This window comes from Sphaeramia orbicularis, chromosome 14 (genome assembly GCF_902148855.1).
Source record: "Sphaeramia orbicularis chromosome 14, fSphaOr1.1, whole genome shotgun sequence".
Taxonomy (NCBI): Eukaryota; Metazoa; Chordata; class Actinopteri; order Kurtiformes; family Apogonidae; genus Sphaeramia; species Sphaeramia orbicularis.
Window position 1 is genome coordinate 55,900,862 of NC_043970.1, and position 14,354 is coordinate 55,915,215.

A 14,354-nucleotide genomic window follows, 5' to 3' on the forward strand; every position below is an offset into this window, starting at 1 on the left:
CTTTATTGGTTTGTTATAGTGAACCTGGTAAAAACATGGAAATTGAGCATTTCCACTTTACTGCCCCCCCTCAGACGGAGGACCAGGTGAAGGGTGGACTCCTTCTGGATGTTGTAGTCAGACAGGGTGCGGCCATCTTCCAGCTGCTTTCCAGCGAAGATCAACCTCTGCTGGTCTGGGGGAATGCCTTCCTTATCCTGGATCTTAGCCTTGACATTTTCAATGGTGTCGCTGGGCTCCACCTCCAGGGTGATGGTCTTGCCAGTGAGGGTTTTGACAAAGATTTGCATACCACCCCTCAGACGGAGGACCAGGTGGAGGGTGGACTCCTTCTGGATGTTGTAGTCAGACAGGGTGCGGCCATCTTCTAGCTGCTTTCCAGCGAAGATCAACCTCTGCTGGTCTGGGGGAATGCCTTCCTTATCCTGGATCTTAGCCTTGACATTTTCAATGGTGTCGCTGGGCTCCACCTCCAGGGTGATGGTCTTGCCAGTGAGGGTTTTGACAAAGATTTGCATACCACCCCTCAGACGTAGGACCAGGTGGAGGGTGGACTCCTTCTGGATGTTGTAGTCAGACAGGGTGCGGCCATCTTCCAGCTGCTTTCCAGCAAAGATCAACCTCTGCTGGTCTTGGGGAATGCCTTCCTTATCCTGGATCTTAGCCTTGACATTTTCAATGGTGTCGCTGGGCTCCACCTCCAGGGTGATGGTCTTGCCAGTGAGGGTTTTGACAAAGATTTGCATACCACCCCTCAGACGGAGGACCAGGTGGAGGGTGGACTCCTTCTGGATGTTGTAGAAGAGGGTGCGGCCATCTTCCAGCTGCTTTCCAGCAAAGATCAACCTCTGGCTGGTCTGGGGAATGCCTTCCTTATCCTGGATCTTAGCCTTGACATTTTCAATGGTGTCGCTGGGCTCCACCTCCGGTGATGGTCTTGCCAGTGAGGGTCTTCACGAAGATCTGCATGTTGCACCTCTGAAAATATATGAATTTACAAAATGCATGGTATTAAATGAAGAACATAAAGTGTGTATTTGCTGGCCATCGTTCGACCACCCTCAGGAGGTGGCTGTTTATCTGTGACATGTTGGTCTCATAGGAACCATCTGAGACCCTGAGAACCTCATGAACTGGTCTTCTGCTGGTGCCCAGAGTCAGGACTGAACAGGTGCAAGCTGTGTTTCAGTTCCATGCAGCTAAACTCTGGAACAGTCTTCCTGATGACATCAGACAGGCCTCTACTGTGACAGTGTTTCAGTCCAGGCTGAAAACAGCCGTTCAACTGTGCATAAAACAACTGAAAGGTTCCATCTGCACTCTCCTGTTTTACTTTGTTTTAATTGATTATTTATGTTTTATTGATTATATTTTTAATTGTAATTGTGTTTTTTAACCTGTCTCTTTTCCATTTCTGTAAAGCACTGTCAATTCCCCTGTGTATGAATTGTGCTATACAAATAAATCTGCCTTGCCTATCTACACCCTCCTGGAGGGGCGCCGTCTATAACCCGTGAACCCCTTCTGGGGGGCCGTCTATAACCCGGTGAACCCCTCTGAGGGGCCGTCTATAACCTGGTGAAACCCGGAGGTTCCAGCACCGGCGCCATTTTGAAACCAGCCATTGTTGTTTCTCTTGGTTTTGTTCGATAATGTTTTCCCGCAAATGGACGCCAGGCCTAGAACATGTTTCCTATTGTTCCGTGTTTCTGTTCAGTCTGTGTCGTTAGTATTAAAGCTAAAGGTCACTAAAGGTGGGTTCTAAACAGATCAATGACGACATGTTAGCGTTTACCTCCATTACTGCTAATATTACTGTCGTTAAATTTTACAGTAACCTGTTTACACCGGTAGCTAATTACCTACAACAACAGGACAAACACAATAACAGTTTAATTATCTGAATTCTGTTTAAACAGACACGGGCTGTGGTCCGTAAACCGGTCATTTATCGTATTTACTCTGTTTTTTTTTTCTTCCGTTTGTACTTACACTGGCTCTCCTCTCCGTGTCACTCTGCCGCAGAACCGCCTCTATCCTGCTGCCAAGGGGACGGCCGATTTATACGCCGACGCGTTACGGGACAAGTACTCATTCCGCATTTGAAACTAGTCCGCTTTCTGGCGTTCGCGTTATGTACAGCTGTTAATATTTTGGTTTCATGATGTAAATTTATTTTTGTTAAATTATGAAAATTAATCCAGCAGTATTATAACTTCCCTCTAAAAGTGTGGAACTGCAGTAAATTCAGGAAGAATAACCACCGGAAGTTAGCATAGCTAGCAATATAACTAGCTTCCGCTGCTAATTGTGACGTTTCTACAGTAACAAACCTGTTGTAAATAATGAACCATGATGATGCAGAATTCTGCACAGTAAACCTTTACAACAGCTTCCTTAAGTAAAGTAAGTAAAGTAAAGTAAATTTTATTTATAGAGCACTTTCACAGACAGAGTCACAAAGTGCTTTATCAATTCAAATCAGAATCAATTAAGTTTACAGAGACCCAACAGCTTCCTTTACACAGATAAAAGTCCTATGGCTGGTGAGAGGTTCCTAAACATCTACTGATGTTCTTTTTATCAGTATCTTGTTTCATATAATGGGGAAAGGATCAATAAGATATAAAACTAGTGTGTTTTCAACATGTCATGGACGAACATGGACTAATGCCTTATTCATTTGCCTAGTCTAAGGCAGATCATCATCCAGACATAATGTAATCCATCATTATTTGACCAATCTGCAGCTCTTTAGTTGAAACAGCAGGTTTTTGTCTAATGAGTTTCATTATTAGATGTGCTGATTCATTTTCCTCTCCTTGATTCACGGTTTCAGCTGATTGTCTGTTCTGCAGGGTATCAGATCAATACCTGAGGAATAAACAGCTCACACCTAATATTTATGATCAGTGCGGAGCTGTGGATTAGATGGTAAATACCACAGCACAATCCAAATACCTGTGATAATGTGCACACCATCATCTACCTGGTCTAATCATAACACCACAAACACAGTTCCAGTCAAACCCCATAATTCACGCGTTGGGACCACTGTTGAAGTAGAGCACAGTGGAACTGGAAATGAATGTTGTGTCTGAAGATCAAATATGGGAACGAGTGTGTGAGAGTGGACATAAATTGACTAGCAGTCCTAGTATCTTAAAATAGAACACTAGTATAATATAAATGTAATTATGTAAATATTTCCTGTAAAGGGAATACTTCTAGCTACACTGTTGCATTCTGGGAAGTTTTTATTTGCCTCTTTGTCCCGTTTAATACTTCACCTAAGATGGCGCCACATCCACACAGAAAAACAAACATGTCAACCATCTCACATCAATTTGTCCCCTTCTGCAGTTCAACCTCTTCATGTGGACAGGTAGGTTTAATAAAAGTCCAGGGAACTGGTGTGGTTTAATGTCCTGCAGTACAAACACACCTGGTGTTTGAGGACAGAGATGACCATTAGGACTACTGACCAATATAACTGACCACTGCAGCTTATACTAGATGAAGCAGTGTCTACATTCTGGATACTTCTGTGGTACCCATACTTTAATCATGTCAACATGATAGTTTATATATTCAAACATCTGAAAACCTGTAAATGTCATGAAGCGCCACTGAAACATCAGTCCACCCCCATTTAAAATTCTACTAAATCAAAACACAAATCATGATCTTAGGTTTCAACCTTTATTAATTCAGGTACTTCAAACATTTGGTCATTGAAGACTCTTTATGTGTAATAACTTCTGAATGCAGCACAGCATATTTAAACATGTTACTGAAAGAAAGTTAAGAACATGGAATTATTGAGCATTTTCCACTTTACTGCCCCCCCCTCAGACGGAGGACCAGTGGAGGGTGGACTCCTTCTGGATGTTGTAGTCAGACAGTGGTGCGGCCATCTCTCCAGCTGTTTTCCAGCAAAGATCAACCTCTGCTGGTCTGTGGAATGCCTTCCTTGTCCTGGATCTTGGCCTTCACGTTCTCATGGTATCGCTGGGCTCCACCTCCAGGGTGATGGTTTTGCCGGTGAGGGTCTTGACAAAGATCTGCATACCACCACCTCAGCGGAGAACCAGGTGAAGGGTGGACTCCTTCTGGATGTTGTAGTCAGACAGGGTGCGGCCATCTTCCAGCTGCTTTCCAGCAAAGATCAACCTCTGCTGGTCTGGGGGAATGCCTTCCTTATCCTGGATCTTGGCCTTGACAGTTTCAATGGTGTCGCTGGGCTCCACCTCCAGGGTGATGGTCTTGCCAGTGAGGGTTTTGACAAAGATTTGCATACCACCCCTCAGACGGAGGACCAGGTGGAGGGTGGACTCCTTCGGGATGTTGTAGTCAGACGGGTGCGGCCATCTTCCAGCTGTTTGCCGGCAAAGATCAACCTCTGCTGGTCTGGGGGAATGCCTTCCTTATCCTGGATCTTGGCCTTGACATTTTCAATGGTGTCGCTGGGCTCCACCTCCAGGGTGATGTCTTTCCTGTCAGGTCTTGACGAAGATCTGCATACCACCCCTCAGACGGAGGACCAGTGGAGGGTGGACTCCTTCTGGATGTAGTCAGACAGGGTGCGGCCATCTTCCAGCTTTCCAGCGAAGATCAACCTCTGCTGGTCTGGGGGAATGCCTTCCTTATCCTGGATCTTAGCCTTGACATTTTCAATTGTGTCACTGGGCTCCACCTCCAGGGTGATGGTCTTTCCTGTCAGGGTCTTGACGACGAAGATCTGCATACCACCCCTCAGACGGAGGACCAGGTGGAGGGTGGACTCCTTCTGGATGTTGTAGTCAGACAGGGTGCGGCCATCTTCCAGCTGTTTGCCGGCAAAGATCAACCCTTGCTGGTCTGGGGAATGCCTTCCTTATCCTGGATCTTAGCCTTGACATTTTCAATTGTGTCACTGGGCTCCACCTCCAGGGTGATGGTCTTTCCTGTCAGGGTCTTCACGAAGATCTGCATACCACCCCTCAGACGCAGAACCAGGTGGAGGGTGGACTCCTTCTGGATGTTGTAGTCAGACAGGGTGCGGGCCATCTTCCAGCTGTTTGCCGGCAAAGATCAACCTCTGCTGGTCTGGGGGGAATGCCTTCCTTATCCTGGATCTTAGCCTTGACATTTTCAATGGTGTCACTGGGCTCCACCTCCAGGGTGATGGTCTTGCCAGTAAGTGTTTTCACAAAGATCTGCATGTTGGCACCTTTAAAGCACAAACCCCCCCCCCAAAAAAAAAAAGCATTAACAAATGACATTTCACAGAAACCGCAAACAAAACTACCACAAGAGGTAAATTTAAACACCTATGTATGAAGTCATAATACAGTTAGAAATGAGGTCTGCTCATTTAATAAATGTGTCATAGTGGGTTATCATTTAAAAGGCATATTAGAAACATAATACGTTATACTGGAAAAACTTCAAACAGATTAAATAGGTCGTGGCCTCAGAACTGTGTCCTCCGCAGCCATTCCACACTCAGCGCCATTTTGAGTGCAGACTGACCTTCCTTTTGTTCCGCTGCCGCTAATGGACGATACTGGAAATGTGGAGTCATTGTTGAAGCTAACATTAGCCTTCGTTCTACCGCCTCACAGATTCAACGTAGTCACATCGACACGACAAATCCAAGGTAAGGTATATAAAACAACTTTAAGGATCTACTGTTTGGGCACTATTTTAAAAACCGCGTTCAATTGAAAATGACGTGTCTTCAACCCACCCAGCGTTACCGACCGACAACAAAACTACGAGAAAATAATTCCATCGCAGAGCAAACGACTGGTATAAACAAGTTACTAATATATAATTGACAAGAAATTCAGTAATACTCACAGAAGAATAACGCAGTATTAAATCTTCTCTGGGCTTCGGTGTGTCTTCCTTTCTGCTTCCGCTGAGTGAATATGCCGCAGTGGAGGCTGATGCCGTATATATAGAACAGTCCTTACGTCATCACGTAGTATCCTTCCGCATCTCACACGGACCTCTGTCGGCCTCGAATCATCATTACGAACTGAATTGTGTCTGCATAAGTGTATTATAAATGTGCCGATAAGAATTAGGGTTAAATAACTACGCTCACTGAAACGTCATGCTTTATAAACCTAGATTTTGACATATTTTTTTTTTTTATCGGCGGAGGGATATTTCCATAGCGCACTAGGCGTTGGCTCCAGAAGTGCTAGAATCCCTCAGCAACAGGAGGCGTGGCCTGGCCTCTGGTTAGATGACACAGTTTGTTTGTTTGGTCGGTGATTGGTTGCTGAGTAACTGTAAGGAATGTTTAATGAAGACTAAATGTGTATGACTGAACTCAGACCAGGTTGACCCAAAAACACAGAAAAGTAGCTAATAAGTAAAGACTAGTACCAGTTCTTAAACTGGTCTAGAGTCTGGTAAATCTAAGACGTGTGTAAGACCATGCAACATTTATTTCTGTGTCTTAATGTTTAAACCATTGTCTGGTGGAATGACTGAGTTACTGTGTGCAGACAGCTGACCCCTGGTAAACCTCTGGTACACCCCTGGTACACCCCTGGTAAACCCCTAGTAAACCTCTACTAAACCCTGGTAACCTCTGGTAAACCCCTAGTAAACCTCTACTAAACCCCTGGTAACCTCTGGTAAACCCCTAGTAAACCTCCGGTAAACCTCTACTAAACCCCTGGTAAACCTCTGGTACACCCCTGGTACACCCCTAGTAACCTCCGGTAAACCTCTACTAAACCCCTGGTAAACCTCTGGTACACCCCTGGTACACCCCTAGTAAACCTCCGGTAAACCTCTACTAAACCCCTGGTAAACTCTGGTACAACCCCTGGTACACCCCTAGTAAACTCCGGTAAACCTCTACTAAACCCCTGGTAAACCCCTGGTAAACCTCTGGTAAACCCATAGTAAACCTCCGGTAAACCTCTACTAAACCCCTGGTAAACCCCTGGTAAACCTCTGGTAAACCCCTAGTAAAACCTCCGGTAAACCTCTACTAAACCCCTGTAAACTCTGGTAAACCTCTGGTAAACTGCCTCTGAACAGATGGAAACCTGTTTGGTTGCTGTGTCATCAGCTGTTAGAGGATGATGACGCTGCTCCCAGGCCTCTTTGACCTGGTCCAGCCTGTCATCCATCCACTATTTCTGTACTTAACTTATATTAAACCCATAAGGATCCAGTGCTACCTCTGTGACTGTTCCCAAATGTTTTTTTTCTCTATATTTAACCATTTTTTGAGTAACATCAACATTTATGGTCATGTTATCCTCTGTATTTCACATTATTCATTGTAATCATGTATATTCTTGTATTTAATTCCCTGACTATGTAGATGTTCATGAAAACTTAGAGTAAACTCAAAGGTTATTCTATCACAAACAGAAAAAAATGAAGAACTAGAAGCACTCGGAGAGCGCAGACCTCCGCCAAGGCTGATCAGTGGCCCCCCCCCGTGGGCCCCCCCACGCCAGGAGGTTATGTTTTTGCCAGGGTTTGTTTGTCTGTCTGCTGTTTGTCTGTCTGTTAGTGTGCAACATAACTCAAAAGTTTATGGACAGATTTTGATGAAATTTTGTGGTCTGCACCCCCCCCCCCCCTCCCCCCCCGTGGGCCCCCCCACCCCTGATCACCACCAAAATTTAATCATTTCTTCCTTATCCCATTTCCAACAAAACCCTGAAAATTTCATCAAAATCTGTCCATAACTTTTTGAGTTATGTTGCACACTAACGGGACAAACAAACAGACAAACAACAAACAAACCAAAAACCCTGGCAAAAACATAACCTCCTTGGCGGAGGTAAAAATGGTCTTTTCAGCAAAGATATCATTAACTAAACCCAGTGTGTCCATCCACTGTCATTAATCAACTCCATGGGTTTGACTGGAGAATCAATGTTGGTGTTTCCACAGTAACTACAGAGCCTCTGAACATCCAAATATGGTCATATCTGATGACCATGATAAGATGACAAACTGTATTTTACACCAATTATTCACATGTATTGCTAGGATTAGTGGATCAGCAGGTATTAAACAGTAAGATCAGTAGATGGTTGTGGTCACTGGTGGTTCTTTGGGTCTTTATGGGTTTATTCACTGTGAGCCATCGTGCACTTCATCATTAAGCCATGAAACGTGAGGAGACATTCCTGATGCTTCGTACTGTACATGTAAGGCTCACAATCACCTCCGGAAATAGCCCTGACCTTAATACAGGAGGAAATGTGGGCACCAGTTTAGGTCCATGTGGATCATCTATGTCAGCCGACAGCTGCAGCTAAATCAGATTATTTTTCCACGTCTTTGGAGTCATTTAGAATAGCTTACTCCACTGGTTTCCAACCTTTTTTGGCTCGTGACCCCATTTTAACACCACAAATTTCTGGCGACCCCAGACAGACATTCAAAATGGAGAAATGTTTTTTGTTCAAATTAATTTTTTTAACATTTTTTTTTTTTTTATCATGTAATAGTTTTGCTATACTATGTTGCAAATAAACATTAATGTTCGAGGACATTTAGTCTATATAATGTCTATTATTGTGGGACAGAGGCAGTAAAATCCAGGTGTAGATTACTGCACAAAGGGAGAATTTGATTTTCCTTGGTCAGGATCTGTCCAGTCAGTCCAGCTGTGATTCACAAGGAGGACAATTAATACTGAACAACAAGAACTGAAAACTATGAATTATGAAGAGCTGCAGCATCTGAAACTGACCACAATGAACATTTGACACAGAAACAGAACCACAGTGCTGCAGTTTCAGCTTCAGAGTTTGTCATGTCTGTTATGGATGGGATTGTTTCTCTCAACTCACCATATATTTTTTATTAGGTAGGTTTCTTTTTTAATTTTTATCAATTGTTAGAAATTTCAGGTGACCCCATTTGAATTTCAGGCGACCCCACATGGGGTCCCGACCCCAAGGTTGAAAAACACTGGCCTACTCTTTTTTTCCACAGAGCTTTCATTTTTTAGGTTCAGGTTTATAAAGAGGGTTCCCACAGGGTCCTAAAAAGTCTTAAACGTCTTGAATGGACAAATCTGTGTTTATTAGGCTACCTTAAAAAAAGTCTTTAAAAGAGAAAAATGTCTTTGGAATGTTTTTTGAAATGGGCATTTAATTGTGTTCTAAGTACTCTTAAAAAGTCTTAAACTGAACTGAAGAATACTGTAGGAACCCTGTAGAGGAGACCAACTATGTGCAGAGGATCTCTTCTAGTGTGACAGTTAAAACTCAACCTAACCTACTTCAGCTCTGACATGTTCAGACGTCAGCCCTGGTGTCCTTCTGGGTTAAACATTCAACCTGTAGATTGAACTAGGTGGTATTTTTGTGTAAATACGTGTTAGAGAACGTCCTCCTGAAGTGGTCCCGTCTACAGTGTTTCAGTATTGGTCTTGTTTTTGCTTCTGTGGCTGAAGCTGAGTGTGTGTGGGATGTGGTAGCTTGTGTCCTACTTTAGGGTGTGTGAGGAAAGACGCCGATAAAATCCTGTTTATTGAGTTTCAGGTGCGGCCGGGTCACGTGGCTGACAGCCTGACGCTGCATGTACGGAAACGCCCTGGAGTACAATGGGTGCAAAGGAACCTGAACGTCACAAGACACGAGGAGGTTTGTTGAACTGGATCTAGGTTTTAGGTCAATGGGCCCAAAGTAGGAATCAGACAAACAGAAGATCGAGACTGAGTACGGAAAGTTTTCCTCTGAGTTTGATCGGTTAACCCATGAAGACCCAAACCACCTACCGATCCAAAATGATTAATCACTTCTCAACACTAATCCTATTATGTAAAACACAGTTCTTCGTCTTTCATGGTCATCAGATATGACCATATTTGGACGTTCAGAGGCTCCGTAGTTACCATGGAAACACTGTCATCTTCTCCAACACTGATTCCCCAGTCAAACCCATGGAGTTGGATCAATGACAGTGGATGGACACACTGGGTTTATAACAATAGATAATAATAAAATGAACAAAAATTATCAAAAAAAAGATACAAAATGATAAATAGTGAAAAAAAAGACAAAATTGAACTAAAGGCAATATAAAAGTATAAAATGGACAAAAACAGCCAAAGTAACGACTAAACTGAACAAAAATTAATAATAAATCAACCAAAATAATAGCATGAACAAATTAAGCCACAAACTGAAGAAAATTGAAGAAAAATTATAAAATGGGCAACATAATGTAGAAAAACAAAAAAGTGACAAAAGGAAGAAAAATTAATAAGTAAAATAAATAAAATGAACAAAATAAGCCACAAACGGAAGAAAATTGAAGAAAAATAATAAAACCGCCAACATATTGTAGAAAAACAACCAAAATAAGTAACAAAATGACCAAAAGTGAATAAAATAATAAGTAAAATGAATAAAAATGAACAAAATAAGGTTGTAGAACCCATGGAGTTGGGTCAGTGACAGTGGATGGACACACTGGGTTTATGTTCAGTTCAAGACAGATTGGACTGAAAAAGACACTGTTATTCACTTCAATCTGTTTCTGATATATAACCATCAACTTTAATCTGAGCTTTAATGAACATCTACAGGATCAATGAATTAAATATTGAAAACACAGGATTTATACTGAAAAAAATGCAAAAACAGAGGATGATATTTTAATAAATGGTGATAAATCACTTAAGAAAGGTTAAATGTAGAGTAGAACTCATTTGGGACCTGTGGTAAACGTAGTTCTGGGTCTGTATGAGTTAATTCTGTTTCCACAAACAGACCTGGACCTTCCACTCGACGCTCACTCAGGTGAACGTCTGTCACTGGGTTGTTTTTGTGGGTCTCTGGTGAATGTAGGTCAGTCTTCCCTTACCCCGTTTAGGCCCTCCGGCAGCTCGCCGTGTCATGTGGCGCCCGTCCCATGATGCACCACGTCAGAGCTGAGCGTCTGGCTGGACCGGCCTGGCCTCTGAGGAATGTGTTTTTGTAAGTCAGCTGTACTTTGCCCCACCCCCTGCCTGGAATAATAAAGGATGTGTCACAGTGTTCCAGGAACAACAACCCTCGGAGCAGGAAAACCGGCCTCTCGTCCTGTCAAAGCTCCCACTGTTAGCATGAAATAGGTGTGGGGGGGTTGGGCTTTTCCCACTGACAACCTGTGAGTGTCTTAACATATCAACAGGTGAGAGACTTTCAATAACAATAATAACAATAATAATGATAATAATAAGAAGAATAAGAATAATAAGAATAACAATAAGAATAGTGGAGTAGATTTCTGTAGTGCTTTTCTAGGCACCCAAAGGACTTTAAAGGTAGGGCTGTGTATCGACAAGAATCTGGTGATACGATACAAATCATAATACTAGAATCACGATACAATATATCATGATACTGTTAAAAGGGCAATTTTATTTTTTTTTTAAAGATTTTTTAAAAGATTTTTTATATTTATATTATTTATTTATATTTATTATTATTATTTTTATTCAAATGCAATGATGTGGAAGTTCATTTTTGTTTTTTGTTTTTCTTTTTTTTTTTAATTATTTTTATTATCATTTATTCATTTTACATTCATTATTCATATATATTTTTAAGACTTTTATATTTTTAAGATTTTTCCTGGAAGAATTGAATTTCACCAGAAATCTGCACAAATACAAAACACATTTTTATTTGATCCCAACAGGATCTAATGTTCTATCACCAAATGTTCCAACTGTGTTCAAACTGAAATTCTGTTTTACAGACATTCCAGTTTCAGATCCTGTTCAAATGTTCAGATTCTATTAGTTCACAACTAACATCAGAACAGGATTTGAGTTCAATCCCAACAAAGGATCGAACACTATTTAATAAAACATGTTAAATATAGTAAATAAGATGAAAACAATAAAGAAAACCAAAAAACAAAGTGAACCTCTGCCATATCTGCATTTGAATAAATACCTAAAAATATCGATACAGTACTTTTTAATATCAATACAGTATTGTGAAATGAAATATTGCAATATATTGCAGGACCAATATTTTCTTACAGCCTATTTAAAGGTGATGGTTTCAGTGGAAATGCAGCTGTTATCAGCCATAGACTTTGAGTGGAGACGCTGTAGTTCCTTCAGGGTGGGGGGTGGGGGGTGGTTGTATAAACACAGGGTTTGGCCTCGTCTTCCATGTCAACACATTCCACAACCAGGTCCGACCAATTTCACCACAACGTTCTGTACCATGTGCTGTGTCCGGTCAAACCCCCGACACTGAAGTCCAGGTCCGGTAATGCTGTCGTGTTTGTTCCACAGATGGAGGCGGTCAAACACACGGGGGCGGATGCCACTGTGGAGCGGTTCGCTTCGAGGTCTGGGCTTCACCACACCTCCACGTTTTCCACTGCAAGTATGAACGTCACCTTCAGGAACCTCCGTAATCTGCTGACGGTCTAAACCACGGGTGTCAAACATGCGGCCCGGGGGCCAAATCCAGCCCCAAAGGGTCCAGTCCAGCCCGCCAAAGGGTCCAGTCTGACCCACCAAAGGGTCCAGTCCAGCCCGCCAAAGGGTCCAGTCCGACCCACCAAAGGGTCCAGTCCAGCCCGCCAAAGGGTCCAGTCCGACCCACCAAAGGGTCCAGCCCGGCCCCTGGGATGAATTTCGGCTAAAATTTACTTAGGGCTGGGGTCTGCAACCTTTATCATCAGTCAGAGCCGTTTTGCCCTCTCCCTCTTCTGCCAAAAAAAAAAAAAAATAGTCTGGAGCCACAAAAAATAACAGAGCTTATAAACTTTTAAAAGTTTTAATCTTTTTTATTTTTTATCTGTTCCAACTACTGAACACAACAAACACGTGCAGTATGGAATGGATTCTGGAGTATGATTACTCTAAAAGTACACTGTAAAAGTATTTCATAGTATTTGTACTAATAGTATATGAAGTACTAATACCAAAAATACCAAATTCATGAGGTATTATTGGAAAAAATAATTTTATTCATCATTGAATTTAGTCTTAAAGCCTATTTCAGATGAAAAAATACACTTGTAGCTTGGAAGGGAATCTGTTGTAGGATTACCCCAAAAGTACACAGTACTCATACTCACAGTCGCTCTATGAAAAGTATCACTATTTATGGAAATGATTCTCTTCAAAACTCAACACTGCCTCTGCAGTTCCCAGTTGTACTGCTCCATATTCTCCCGGAAAACGGACAGAATTACGTGAGTAATACAGTATACCTAGGGACAGAGCAGAAATGAACCCTTACTTTTGTTGTCTGGAAGGCACATTCGCTCCATGCAGCTCATCTACTGTAACTGTCGAATGAGTAGCGCACAAGAAAAACGCTAGCGGCTGGCTTGACCATGTAGAGGAAATCGTAGCTGGCTTGACCACAGTCAAGAGCCACTACAAGGAGGATGAAGAGCCACATGCAGCTCCGGAGCCGCAGGTTACCGACCCCTGACTTAGGAGGTCAAATGAGTGTCCATTTGTGTCCAAAACAGTTGTCCTACAGTCATAGAAGTGTGTGTAAATAATGCTAATCCATTTGTGCACAGACTACTGATATTCTTTGACAGTGGAAGCTCTATTTTCATAAATATTGGATTTGGAATAGCACGTGTATGTGAAAACTTTTGCTGGTGGACGGACGTGACAGTGGACAGACGTGACATTACCCATGATGCTCTGGTCAGTCCCAGTACTTTATTAGGAATAAACTTCTAGACTTCCTATTGCTAATTGTGCTCTTCTTCATAAATGTTGCTATTGTGGATCTAAAACAATCCCAGCTGACACAAAAACACTAATGTGTCAGTGGACGGATGTGACATGGTTGTTGTGGATCCCATCATACTGATGCTCTGCAGCCATGTCAGCGTTTACACTAATGATCCCTGTGCAAAAACTAGGAGCACTATTATTTATTGGATAGTTTAGCATCAGACTAAAGAGGAAAGAACAATATAGAATTGTTCTTTGTGTCTAAAAATGCTTCTTATTGTAAAAGTGTTGATGTAAACAGTGCTGTGTGCCATTCTTCATGTATGTATTGGTGGAACAGAAGCAGGATGGATCAGCACCATACTCCAGATTGAACCTGTACAAATAAAACATGTGATATGGAGGAGAATCTGGGAAGAAAAACTGGGGAATCCAAAAGACAGAAGATTTGTTTTTCAGCTCAATTCAGTTCAAAGAACTTGTCCATTTGTGACATGAAAATACAGCATTAATTGTGCTGAAATGGTTCATTTTGGAGCTGAAACATAGTTCATATGAGCATCAACATGTTGAACAGAACTGAAATCCTGTCCATTTGAACAACTGTCATTTACCAACACAAAGTTCCTTTGGATTCACTGAGACTGATTTAATATGAACA

General features: G+C 42.1%; 1 pseudogene; it reads right to left on the reverse strand.

Annotated features, from left to right (window-relative positions):
• On the reverse strand, positions 1-5,862 carry LOC115432716 (polyubiquitin-C-like; annotated as a pseudogene).
• Positions 5,863-14,354: the final 8,492 nt, after the last annotated feature.